Source organism: Trachypithecus francoisi, unplaced genomic scaffold (assembly GCF_009764315.1).
Source record: "Trachypithecus francoisi isolate TF-2019V2 unplaced genomic scaffold, Tfra_2.0 Lachesis_group9, whole genome shotgun sequence".
Classification (NCBI taxonomy): domain Eukaryota; kingdom Metazoa; phylum Chordata; class Mammalia; order Primates; family Cercopithecidae; genus Trachypithecus; species Trachypithecus francoisi.
In genome coordinates, this window is record NW_022681474.1 from 35,603,708 (window position 1) to 35,616,769 (window position 13,062).

At 52.3% G+C, this 13,062-nt stretch overlaps 1 protein-coding gene across 8 annotated transcripts in view; it reads left to right on the forward strand.

The window, feature by feature from the left end:
• Positions 1 to 4,665: 4,665 nt before the first annotated feature.
• CDH23 (cadherin related 23) overlaps positions 4,666 to 13,062 on the forward strand; it is a 423,400-nt gene continuing 415,003 nt past the window's right edge. For 6 of the 8 annotated variants that reach the window (XR_004436645.1, XM_033209267.1, XM_033209271.1 and 3 more), the window contains exon 1: positions 4,666 to 5,052. The gene's annotated coding sequence lies outside the window, so the exon portion shown is untranslated. The remainder of the gene's footprint in view (positions 5,053 to 13,062) is intronic. The other 2 variants (XM_033209270.1, XM_033209276.1) reach the window with 2 other exon arrangements.

Here is a 13,062-nt window from a genome sequence, read left to right on the forward strand (position 1 = left end):
CACATGCTACTCCTCCACCTGGAGCGCCCTTCTACTTCTGCTGCCTGTGGACTTCCTGGTCAGTCTCGGCTCACTGCAGCAAGCTCTGACGTCCCCTTGTCCAGGCAGCCTTTCTGGACTCAAGATTTCATGACAATGAATCGCCCCACTCTCCTTTGGGCCACTTGTCCACTTTGCCACACTTACCTTGCTAGGTTGTAACTGATTCGTCTGCCCCTCTCTCCTACGGGGAGTGCCTTGAAGACAGGATGGATGTCACTCACGTCTGTGTCCCTGGTGTGCGGTCCTGGCCTGTTTCCCTCAGGGCCATTCTCTCCTCCCCTCTGTGGTGCTGCTGCTCTGCATCACGGCAGGCTGACCCCGCAAACTCCCAGGTCCGCTGGCTTCAGGTGGGAGATGAGAGGAGCTGGAGAAAGAAGCCGGAATGTGTCTTCACACTCCACCGTCTCTGGCAGTAGCTGTGTTTCTGTGACTGGAGCCCACACCACACAGGCCCACTATGGTCTCACCTTCCACTGCATGCCCTGATCCTGGTCACTCTGCTTCCTCCCTTGTCCCTCCAGTCTACAGGTGGCACACTTTCTGCTGTTGCTGCACTCTGGGTTGCTTCGCCATCCAGTTAGAATTCTCAGCTCTTCCATTCCCTGTTACACATTCACGGTAGTTCTGTGGGCTGACTGCACCCCAGCTGATACCCCAGTTCCCAGCACAGTGCTTGGCACAGAGTGTAACAGAAGGTTTGAGGGGTGGAGAACCTTGAAGAACACCTCTTCCCATGCTTTCATTTTACGAATGGGGAACACGAGGCCAAGAGAGGTCCAGTGTCCAACCCGCCACCATCCATCTACAGGATGGTCTAGAAGTCAGATCCCAGCTCCAGACTCCTGGCTCCATCACTCTGTCTTAAAGCATGACCATCTAAGACATGTAGAACCACGGCTCCAGTTCATTTGTCCAAGAGCCTGCTTGGCATCTCCGTTCTGTGACTGCACAGGCCTCTCACACAACACGTCCCAAGGGAGCTCTTGCTCAGGTCTCCATAGCAGCCTCCTCAGAGAGCCCCATCACAGGAAACAGCATGCTGTCCATCTACCACCACAAGCCAGAAACCCAGAAGTCTCCTTGACCCTTTGCTCTATCTCATGTAAAACCACTCCCTCTCCTGGCCCTGTAGATTTTTACCTCCTGAAAATCACTTCTCTCCACTTCTACCCACCCCCTTATTCCAGGCCTCTGGCACCAATCACCTAGGCACTGCAGCAGCCTAAGGACATGTAAGTTTCACCAGGGCAAGGATTTGTTTGGCACAAGTATGCGTGTATGTGTGTGTGTGCGTGTGTGCGCATATATGTGTGCGTGTGCATGTGTGTGCATGTGTTGTTCATTGACATATCTGAAGTGTCTAAATTCACAGGGATTAGCTAACTTTTTCTGTAAAGGGCAAGGCTGTAAATATTTTTGTTTTTGCAGGCCATATGGTCCCTGTTGAAATTCCTTATGTCTATAGTTGTAGTGTGAAAGGAGACACAACTGGATAGGCCACGTCTGTGTGCCACTAAAACTTTCTTTACAAAAACATGTGATGAGGCAGATTTGACCTCTGGGTAGCAGTGTGCTCACCCCTGGTCTAGAAAATTTCTTGGAACATAGTATTTGACAAATAAATACTTTTAATTGGCGAAGTCTCTTCTCATCAACTATTGCCTCCCAATCAATTCAATCAATTCTCTCTCTCTCTCTCTCTTTTTTTTTTTTTTTTGAGATAGAGTCTTGCTCTGTCACCCAGACTGGAGTGCAGTGGCACAATCTTGGCTCACTGCAACCTCCAGCTCCTGGGTTCAAGTGATTCTCCTGTCTCAGCCTCCTGAGTGGCTGGGACTACAGGCGCAAACCACCACACCCTGCTAATTCTTTTGCATTTTTTAGTAGAGATGGGGGTCTCGCTATGTTGGGCAGCCTGGTCTCAAACTCCTGACCTGAAGCTATCCGCCTGCCTCACCTCCCGAAGTGCTGGGATTACATGTGTTGAGCCACCGTGCCCTGCCTCAATTCTCATTTTTCCTAACTATAAATCCGATCATGTCACTCCTACCCCTGAACCTCCACTCCAGCTACCTACTTTGAAGCCTTCAGTCTTTTTATTTTTATTTTTATTTTTTAAGATAGGGTCTTGCTCTGTTGCCCAGGCTGGAGCACAGTGGCACGATAATAGCTCACTGAAGCCTTGAACTTTTGGGCTCAAGTGATCCTTCCACCTCAGCTTCCTGAGTAGCTGGGACTACAGGTTCACACCATGATGTCTGGCTAATATTTAATTTTTTTGTAGTGATAAGGTCTTGCTATGGTGCTTAGGCTGGTCTGAAACCCCTGGACTCAAGTGATCCTACTGCCTCAGCCTCCCAAAATGCTGCCATTACAGGTGTCAGCCACCATGCCCGGCCTCTGAAGCTGTCAGTCTTTTTTTTTTTTTTTTTTTGAGACGGAGTCTGGCTCTGTGGCCCAGGCTGGAGTGCAGTGGCCGGATCTCGGCTCACTGCAAGCTCCGCCTCCCGGGTTTATGCCATTCTCCTGCCTCAGCTTCCTGAGTAGCTGGGACTACAGGGGCCCGCCACCTTGCCCGGCTAGTTTTTTTGTATTTTTTAGTAGAGACGGGGTTTCACCGTGTTAGCCAGGATGGTCTCGATCTCCTGACCTCGTGATCCGCCGGTCTCAGCCTCCCAAAGTGCTGGGATTACAGGCTTGAGCCACCGTGCCCAGCCCAAGCTGTCAGTCTTAAGATAAAGATCAACCCCTGTTTAAGGCCAACACACCTGCACAGTCTGGCCCCACTCCATTGTGGCTTTACAGACACTGCCAAGGACTAGAGGGACCACTCGGTGACTCGGATCAGAGAGGGGGTGCTTAAAGCCAACAGATGGTGCAGGCTCACCTAGGCCAAGTGCCTGCTCACTTACCCTCCCAAGCTTCCCGGGAGCATTTCCTTGTTCACTGGAGGCACAGAGGCTTTCCCCACCCTTTCTGAACTTCCTGACATATGCCAGCTCCTTCCCACCTTTGCACAAGTTGATTGCGACTGCGGCCACCAAACCATTGTTCCTGGCCCAGCCATTGCCCGTAGTGGGCACCTGGGGCCTTTGCACATGCTGTTTCTCCTGCCTAAAACTGCACTCTCTCTCCCTTGCTCATCCTTCAGCTCAGTCACCTCCTCCAGGAGGTCTTCCCTGATCCCCTAGGCCAGGCACCATTAAAGCACTCTTCTTCCTGGCACTGATTCTGGCTGTAATTTTACCTGCTTTTGTGTTTCATTGATGAATGTCTGGTTCCCCTACTAGAGGAGCTTCATGGGGCACAGGGACCAAGCCTGCTTTGTTCTCCATCCTATGCCTAGAACCTATTTCAGTTAGCTAGCACATAGCAGTGACTGTGAATGAATGAATGAATAATGAATGGGCGAATGGTAAGGAACTGGAGCTTTGGAACCAGATAGATTCTGGGTTCAATACCTGACTCGACCACAGGGGCAAGTCCCCAACCTCCTAAAGCCTGTTTCTCACTGTAAAACGGGGATAATGGCAGGATCTACCAGAAAGACTTTGCTGAAGATAGAATGAGTTGAGGCCCAGAAAGTCTCAGCCCAGAGCCTGGCTCCAGGCAGGTACTGTCAATGTACTGACTGGAACAGTGACAGCTCCAGAAATCCTGTCATGTGAGAAATAGTTTTAAAAAATCAGAATGTTTAGCCCCGGGGAAGTAAAGATCAAAGGTAGGGAATAAACTTCCATTTATATCCATTACCTGCATATGGACCCTTCCTTGATCCAGCTGTCTCAAAAAGCCATAAAGTCACTGTCCCTATAGGTGTGCAAAAAGAAGCCGGGAGACCATGACTCGGGCACTGCAGACGGGGCTCCCAAAGGGGTGAGGGCGCCTAGGTGACCTCACAGGTCTCCTCCAACCCAGGGCCCTTCCTTTCTAAGCACTTGGAGGCATCTTGAGCTTGAGTGAGGGAGGAGGCACAGGTGGGAGCACACGAGTCGAGTCGGGTGAGTCGAGTCGGGTGGGCAAAGGTTGGAGAGAAGCGTCGGCCAAGCGGCCCCAAGGACTAGAGGGTCCGCTCAGCGACTCTGGGAGCAGAGAGGGGGCGCTTAAAGCCAACAGATGGCGCGGGCTCACCTAGGCCGAGCGCCCGCTCGCCATCCCGGGCTTCCCGGGAGCGTTACCTAGCTCTGCCGGAGGCGCGGGGCAGACGCGAGGCTAGGGGCCCCCATCCCCCTGTGCGCCCCTCTGCGGGATGGCGGGCGGCCCTGTGGGGCACGGCTCTGTCTCGCACCTGGGGCCGCTTCTGCGGGCTTCCTCCCTGCCCCTTTGGGGGATTCGTGGAGTTGCCACAGCAGCCGGTGCCATGACATCGGCAGAGGGCAGCTTAGCCAGCACTGAAATATTCATGCCCTGAGCGCCCGGCGGGGCTCGGCGCCGCTCCCGGGGGGTCCGGGCGGGGCCAGGGCGGGAGCTCGGGGGTCCTGGCGGCCCGAGGAGTGGGGGAGCGCCGAGCGCAGGCGGGCGGGCGGGCGGGGGCCGGGCGAGGCGGGAGGTGAGGGAGGGAGCGGCTGGAGGCGGGGTCTGGACGGCGGGGGCCGAGCGGGGCGGGGGAAGCAAGGGAAAGTTGATAGCGGACTTGAGCGGCGGCGGCGGCTCGGGAGAGAGGAACGTGGGCTGCAGGCGCGATGCTTGGCCAGAGGACGCGTCCGACGGCGGCCGGACGCTGAGCCGGGCTGGGCAGGGCAGCCCGGCCCGGGCATGGAGCGCTGGGTGGCCAAGCCTCTGGACGTTTGGGGCCCGCCTAGTCCGAGCCCCCGGCGCGCCTGAAGTTGCGAGCGGCGAGCGGCGAGCGGCCCGCGGGGACCCGAGAGCGGCCGGCACGCCGCGGATGAGCCTTCGCGCCGGCTGCGAGACGCGGCGGTGGCCAGGGCCAGAGCAGGCGGCCCGCGGGGGCCGATCCGGCGGAGAGCAGAGCTCGAGGCGAGGCGCGGCGCCGCTGCACACACGCACACGGTACCCGGAGCCACGCACCGCCCCTTCCCTTCTCGCTTCCCTCTCCTTCCCCTTGCCGTTCGCCCGCCGCGCGGCGGGAAAGTTGGTGGCTACAGCGGCTGCCGAACCACTTGTTCTCAGCGCGGCCATCGCCCGCGGCGGGCGCTCATGGCATTCTTCGGTCCCAGGCCCCCAGCCCCAGCCCCGCGCCCCGCTCCGAGCTCCCGGACCGACGCGCGGCAACTTTGATTCCAGGGCACTCGAATTCAATTCGCGTTGGCCTTGGGAGGACAGGCACCCCATCCCCCATCCCCGGTCCTGGGACCGCGAACATTCGGGGGCTTTGCTCTTGGCGCTACGGAGAGGGTCCAGGTCTGGGGTGGAGAGGTTTTCGGGAGTGGAGCGCGTTGGGATCCAATCCCCTCCCCTTCTGAGCCCTGGGTCCCCATTTGGACAGTGGGGATGGGGTGGGGCGCACCCCTACTGCAGGCTGGGCGGCGGCGCTGAAGGGAACTAAAGGCACGTAGTTCTCCCCTCCCCTCATCACGTCCCTGTGCCCGCGGGAGACCCCAGGGGACTTACACGTCCTCCCAAATTCGGTCCAGCTATGGGAAGACGCGCCCCTCGCGGAGCCGGGAGCCTTATGCGGCTCGAGCTTCTCCTTCCTGGCCCTGGAGATGGCCTGCTGCGAGCGGTGCTGGCTGCCCCGAGGAGCTCGCACCCAGGAGCACTACCCCTCGTCTCCACCGTAGGTCAACCCAGGACTCGGGCAGAGCCCGCGTGTTCCGAGGTAGTGGCAGCGCCAGCCGGCGGGCACTCTGCCTGGCTTTCCTGGAGCGGGCACCTAGAGAGGCTGCCTCCGTGCTGTGAGCGGAGATCCGGTGCCAGCCGCCGCCCCACTGCGACCCCAGCCCCAGCGCTAGTGCTGTCAGCGGTCCACTGGGAGGAAATTAGCCTTTCCTCTGTAGTAATACGCCCCCATCCTCCCTAGTAATTCAGAAACCAGAGCCTTCTTTTTCTATGTCCTTTGCCCTCTCAGACCAGATCTGGCATTGACCTCGCCTTCCAGCCCCTTAGCAAGTGCCCCCACCCTAATTTGGATTTTGAAATAAGCTAGAGAGACACAGGAGGAGTGTGTGTGTGTGTGTGCGCGTGTGTGTGTGTTGGGTGGAGTCAGACCCTCACACAGGGAAGAATTAGGTTGTGGGGTGTGGGGTAGAGCGGGCTTGAAAAACCTAGTTGGGGCCAGTTGCATGGTGATGATGAATCAGCCCATGATGGGAGAGCTGGCTTGGAGTTAGTGCTTGGTTCCTGGTGCAGGGGTAGGTGCACTGCGGTCAGCACCTACAGGGGTGGGGGCACTAGATGTCACTCTGCCAAGGAGGAGCTGGGAAGGGGTCCCTTGGCTGGGGGAATAGCAAGGCTTGGCTCTGGCTGCCAGGGCTGGGGAGGACGGGAAGGCAGAGTGTCTCGTGGTAGAGGGTGGGTGTACCCCATGAGCTGGGAAGGTGGCACACAGAAGCGAGTGGTGTGAACCAGGAAGCTCTGCCTCGGGTGCTGGAGGACAGCAGTGAGGGGTGGGAGGCCCTAGCATCCTGGCCTCCTCTGTGCTGGGCCCCCATATACTTCTCTAACTTGGCCTTTCTCACCTCCAAACAGCTGGGCTCCTCACGTCTGCTTACCAAAGGGCTTGATTTGAGGGGTGTGATGGCAGATGGTCCTGGTTGCCTCTGGAATAGCTCCCCCACCCAACAAGCTACCTTACCTGCAGTTTCACCATTTGAGGTTCATTTATTTGAGCCAAATATTTTAAAGGGCACCTTCCTGAAGTGCTCATTTAAAATGCACATTCTTCTGGGAGGTGAAGGTCTGGTGGAACCTTGCTCCTCTGAGTGTGGCCTGGGGACATGCAGTGTCGGCATCACCTAGAGACTTGTTAGAAATGCAGACTCTTGGGCCCCACCCCAGACCTTCTGAATGAGAATCTGCATTTGATAAGATCCTTGGGTGACTCATGTGCTCAGTAAAGTTTAAGCTATAGTCCACAGTGCCTTCTCTAAGAGGTATTACATAGTTACTTGGTGCAGAGTATTGTATAGGGTAGTGAATAAGAGCACAGAAGTGAGAATGAGACTGAACTTCTTTCTCTGGCTGCTTTGCTAGGCTTGGATTAATAGTCCACCACTGGCCCCTTCGGGTTGTACCATGCTAATGCCACAAGAGTGTCTGTGTTTTAGGGTCTTTTAAACAGATTAGAATAGCATCTCAGCTTTGTGTGCAGTCAAAACTGTACACGGAATCGGGTGCAGGTGTGAACCCCTGTAGTCCCAGCTATTGGGGAGGCTGAGGCAACAGGATTGCTTGAGCCCAGGAGTTCAAGGCTGTAGTGTGCTAGGATCGTGCCTGTGAATACCCACTGTACTCCAGACTGGGCAATATAATGAGACCCTGTCTAAAAAAAACCCAACAAAAACCCCTGCACATGTTCCAGTAGGAGGTGAGTGGAGGGGGCAGGGTTTCTGGAAGCTAGATATACATACTCTGCCTCTAGGACGCCTGAGACTGAGACTAGATGCTGTCCCTCAAGCAGAAGGAATTGAGCAACTACTTTCCACCTCATCTGCCCTCCCAGATGGGTGGTTCGGCCCATTGATAACACCTCTCAGCGGCCATAGGACTTACGCAGAGTGGAGGAGCATGAGTGCCAATTTGGAACAGCCTACAGAGGGGAGGATACTGACCAAGCTCTCCCTTGACCCCATCCTGGACTGGACGTCCCACTTCTACTGCCCTAGGGTGGTTCAAGGCCTCTAGCCTTAAGACACAGGGATGATGCCGAGGCATGGTGGCAGGTTATACCCCTGGTCCTCTGGATGATGACCCTGAAGCCATCAAGGCTGGCGTGAGAGTAGGAGATTTGAAACACTGCTGGAGAGATTTGGATCAGAGGCCTGGTGTAGCCGATGGTGTCACAGGTGAAAGGTCATTGCATGGCTCAGGCATCCCACCCTGCCCAAAGAGCCTATCCTTTCCCAAAGCTAGCCTCTCCCAGAGAGAGGGCAGCTCTGCCAGGGGACAAGGTGATGAGGAACTATGGGAGACACAGTCATGGGCCTTACAAAGAGCGAGCTAATGTGAAGACATTCAGACATCGATTTGAAAATCAGTGAGTTCAAAAACAGTTAGGTTGGCCAGGTGCGGTGGCTCACACCTATAATCCCAGCACTTTTGGAGGCCAAGGCAGGTGGATCACTTGAGGCCAGGAGTTTGAGACCAGCTAGGCCAACAGAATGAAACTCCGGCTCTACTAAAAATACAAAAATTACCCAGACGTGGTGGTGGGTACCTGTAATCCCAGCTACGTGAGAGGTTGAGGCAAGAGAATTGCTTGAACCTGGGACATGGAGGTTGCAGTGAGCTGAGACTGTGCCACTGCATTCCAGCCTGGGGGACAGGGTGAGACTCCATCTCAAAATCAATCGATAAAGAAAAATAATAAAAATTTAAAAATAACTAGGTTAGTAAGTCTCACTGTTTTCTTGAACCCTCAGGTCTTAATATGTAAAGATGATTGTAAAAATTGACTTAATTCCCATTGAACTTATTGTTTTCAAATTCAGTTTTAGTTGTTTTATAAACGTTTTATTTTATTTTAGTTTGAGCCTTGATTTGGCTTCCTCTTGGCACTGGGGCAATCCTGTTTGTCCATGAATAGATGAGCAAGGTTGTTTACAAGTCGAACCCTACCAGACAGGTTGTTTCAGGATGGGATTGGTGCTCAGTAACTGTTCATTGACTGAATGGGTTATTGCTGGGTGATGGTTCTTTTACCTTCTCCAGCCCTATTAAGTGATCATTAACACACCAACCGTTTGCTGTGCCTGTATCCAGTTTTAAGTCTTCATGGTGGTTACTTTCAAGATGGGTGGTGAATGTCCATCTTGCTGTACTCTGGACTCTAGGCATCTGCCCTTGGACATTTGCATGCCTAGGGAGGCGAGGATGCAGACCAAAGAGTAAAGCAGTGCCAAATGTAACACAATAGGGAGTGGTGGGGACTGGGGAGAACTGAAAAGCATAGGCCCCACAGAGAAGCGGCAAAACCCATCCACGTGATAGAAGTCAGAATAATGGTTACTCCCGGGGGCGTAATGACTGGGGCACAGGGGTGCTGCTGGCATGCTGGACATTTCTAATGCTTGATCTGAATGTCTGCAACAGTAGTGAATGATCATTTTTACAAAAGAGCCAATTCAGAAAACATTAGAATATTTATAGGTCATATTTATTTGGATTCAACATGAAAATGGCTTTATTGAATCCCATAGGGCAGAAAATGCATATTCTTACCAACCTTATTCACGAGAAAGGTGTCAGCTAGAAAACTGGCATATTTAAGATATAGCCACATGGAGACAGTTTTCTAGTCTTTCAGTGTGAAAGTTGATCAGGATCCCTCATGGAGAGTGGGGTGGGCCGCTGCTGCTGCCCACAGCTCCATATATTTGGGGCCTCAGGGTTTGAGGTCTTGGGGCCCTGTGTCACCTCGATAATAAATGTTGGCATAGCTCAATGTATTGGTGAGGGGAATGGGAATATCAGACAGCCCTCCTCAGCCTCAGGGGCTGCAGGCTGTGTTGCTGAGAGTGACACAGCAGGTTCAGTTTTAGCATTCATATTTTTTACATATTCTAAAACCCCAGGCAAGTGTTGGTTATTATTATGATCATAATGCATTCACTTTGTGATTTTCATAAGGCAGTTTGCAGGCTGACAGACTTGATATCGAACACCAGTTCTTCCACTAGAGCTCTAAAGCCTTGGATTTGACTTAGTTTTCTCATCTGTAAAATGGGAATAATTTTCAACTGCCCTATAAGCTTGCTATGAGCATTAATAAGAGGACAACTTTACACAATGCCTTTTGTGTAGTACCTGGCACACAGTATACATGGAAAATGTAGTAGCTTTTATTGTATCCCTTTGACTTACTTATATGTTAGGCACAATGTATTCTAGTAAAGAGGTGAAACCTGTTCTTATTTTCAGAGCTTGACAATCTATACATTCATAAATTGAATTCTTCCTGAATGTGTATATGTGTGTGTGTGTGTGTGTGTGTGCGCGCGCGCGCGCGCGTTGGGTGGGATATGTTGTGGTGGTTTTTCATTTGTAATTACTTACTGATAGCATTTAAAAATCCAGCAGTCCAGTGTAAACATCTAGACTTCTGGCATCTCTGATGAGAACTAGGAACATTGTGTCCATGTTCCCAATCAACAGTTGAACAGTTGTTGGTTGGAGCTGAGTTGCAGATACCCCTCTCTCTCTTTTTTCTTTTCTTTTCTTTTCTTTTCTTTTCTTTTCTTTCTTTCTTTCTTTCTTTCTTTCTTTCTTTCTTTCTTTCTTTCTTTCTTTTTCTTTCTTTCTCTTTCTCTCTCTTTCTCTCTCTCTTTCTTTCTCTCTCTTTCTTTCTTTCCCTTCCTTCCTTCCTTCCTTCCTTCCTTCCTTCCTTCCTTCCCTCCTTCCCTTTCTTTCTTTCTTTTCTTTTCTTTCTTCTTTTTTTTTGATGGAGTATCTCTCTTTCGCCAAGCTGGAGTGCAGTGGCACGATGTGAGCTCACTGCAACCTCCACCTCCTGGATTCAAGCGATTCTCCTACCTCAGCCTCCCAAGTAGCTGGGACTACAGGTACACGCCACCACACCCAGCTAATTTTTGTATTTTTAATAGAGACGGGGTTTCACCATGTTTACCAGGGTGGTCTCGATCTCTTGACCCCATGATCTGCCCACCTTAGCCTCCCAAAGTGCTATTTTCTTTTAAAAATTATTTAATGGGCCAGGCACAGTGGCTCATGCCTGTAATCCCATGTTGGGAGGCCAAGGTGGGTGGATCATTTGAGGTCAGGAGTTAGAGACCAGCCTGACCAACATGGTGAAACCCCGTCTCTACTAAAAATGTAAAAAATTTAGCTGGGTGTGGTGGCACGTGCCTGCAGTCCCAGGTTTTCAGGAAGCTGAGGCATGAGAATCTCTTGAACCCGGGAGGCAGAGGTTGCAGTGAGCTGAGATCGTGCCACTGCACTCCAGCCTGGGCGACAGAGCAAGACCCTGTCTCAATAAATAAATAAACAAATAAATAAATAAATAATAAAAAAAGAATGCATACATAAAATAAGGTCAACAGATCTTAAGTGGAAGTGGTGAATTTTCACATATGTATACACCTGTGTAACCACCTCACTGCCACAGAGATACAGAACATCTCCAGTGCCTTGGCAGGCTCTCTGATGCCCCCTCCCACCCCATGTTATCCCACTCCAGAAGTAACTACTCTTCTGACTTCACTCTGACTTCTGTCGCCCCTGTGAGTTTTGCCTGCAGCTGCCTTTTAGATTTACGTGAGCCTGCAGCTTGCAGTTCTCCACAGTCCTCACCATTCCCTATCGCCTCACTTTGGACCCCACTTTATTCATTTCCGTTACTGCCTTGCTCCTTCAGCCATTTGAGTTTGTGACCTGTACTCAAGGTCTGGAAGTGTTCTCAGAGACCAGCTAGTCGTTCCATTTTACAAGTGGGGAAACTAAGACCTAGAGTCAGAGAGTAAGCTTGTTTAAGGACCCCAGATGAAGCTGAGCCTGAATGCTGGCCAGTCAAGGGCAGAGCCCTGCTCCTCCCACTCTAGCACAAGGAGTGTTGAGGAGGGCGGGCATGCCTTGTCTTTCAGACCCCAGCAGCCCCGGGCCTGGCCCTGCAATCAGCCACCCAGAGCCTGCCTCAGGCCAATCAGCCGAAGAGGGCAGGAGTTTTTTTCTGGCCTATGTCTTCCTGGAGATGCATCTTCCTCGAGGCAGGAGGTTGGTGATACCACCTTCCTCTTTAAAGGCCATGCTCCATTTGGAGAGGACCTGAGATGCCATTTGTGACAAGGGCCATGCACACCACCTTGATTGTGTCTGTTTCTGAGAGAAGGCTGTAATTTCGGAGCCAGTGAAAGCAAGGGAGGGAGGGAAGTAGAGGAGAGAGCAAGAGAGAGAGAGTGGGAGGGCAGAAAGGGAAAACAAAAGGGGAAGCTGCAACCCTGTCTGGGTATCAATTTGTATCACTAATTCTGTCCCCGAGGAATGCTGGCTTTCCCTGGCTTCAGGTTAGTGTGGGCTGAGTCCCTCTGAGGGGTGCCCTTTAGCTCTGCCCACTTTTCTTCTGTTCTTTGCCTACAGAGACAGGAGCTTAGCCATCCTGCCCCGGATTATAAGGGAGTTTATTCTCCTCCAGCTCCCCGTGTTCCTTCTCCTGCTCGGAACTGCCCCTGGCCCGGCAGGAGGCTGATCTTGCCCTTCTTTCCTGGAGCCAGGATCACCGATGTCATCTCCAGGGAACCAGTGGCAATGGAACTCTAGGCCAGACCTTTCTCAGACACTCTATGGGGGCCTAAGATTTTGTCTTAGAGGGTGAGGCACAGGTGGGCTATCTTTTTTTTTTTTTGACAGTGTCTCTCCCTGTCACCCAGGCTAGAGTGAGTACAGTGGCACAATCTTGGCTCACTGCAATCTCCACCTCCTGGATTCAAACAATTCTTCTGCCTCAGCCTCCCAAGTAGTTAGGACTACAGGTGCATGCCACCATGCCAGGCTAATTTTTGTATTTTTAGTAGAGACGGGGTTTCACCATGTTGGCCAGGCTGGTCTTGAACTTCTGACCTCAGGTGATCCACCTGCCTTGGCCTCCCAAAGTGCTGGGATTACAGGCATGAGCCATCGTGCCCAGTCATGGATGGACTTTCACTAGAAAACCAGCACATAACTGCGTGGTAGGGTGGGGGATCCTTCCAAACCCATCCTGTCTGTGCTTTAGGATCTCACATCTACTGTTAGGGACGCCATTCCTCAGCCAATACTGAATATCACCTGTGTCCCAGTCTCCATCTAGTTGCTGGGACTTCATGCTGAGAGTCCACAGCTGCACTGCCCAGTAGAAAAATAATGCAAGCCACATGTGCAGTTTTAAATTTTGTAGTATCCACTTTGAAA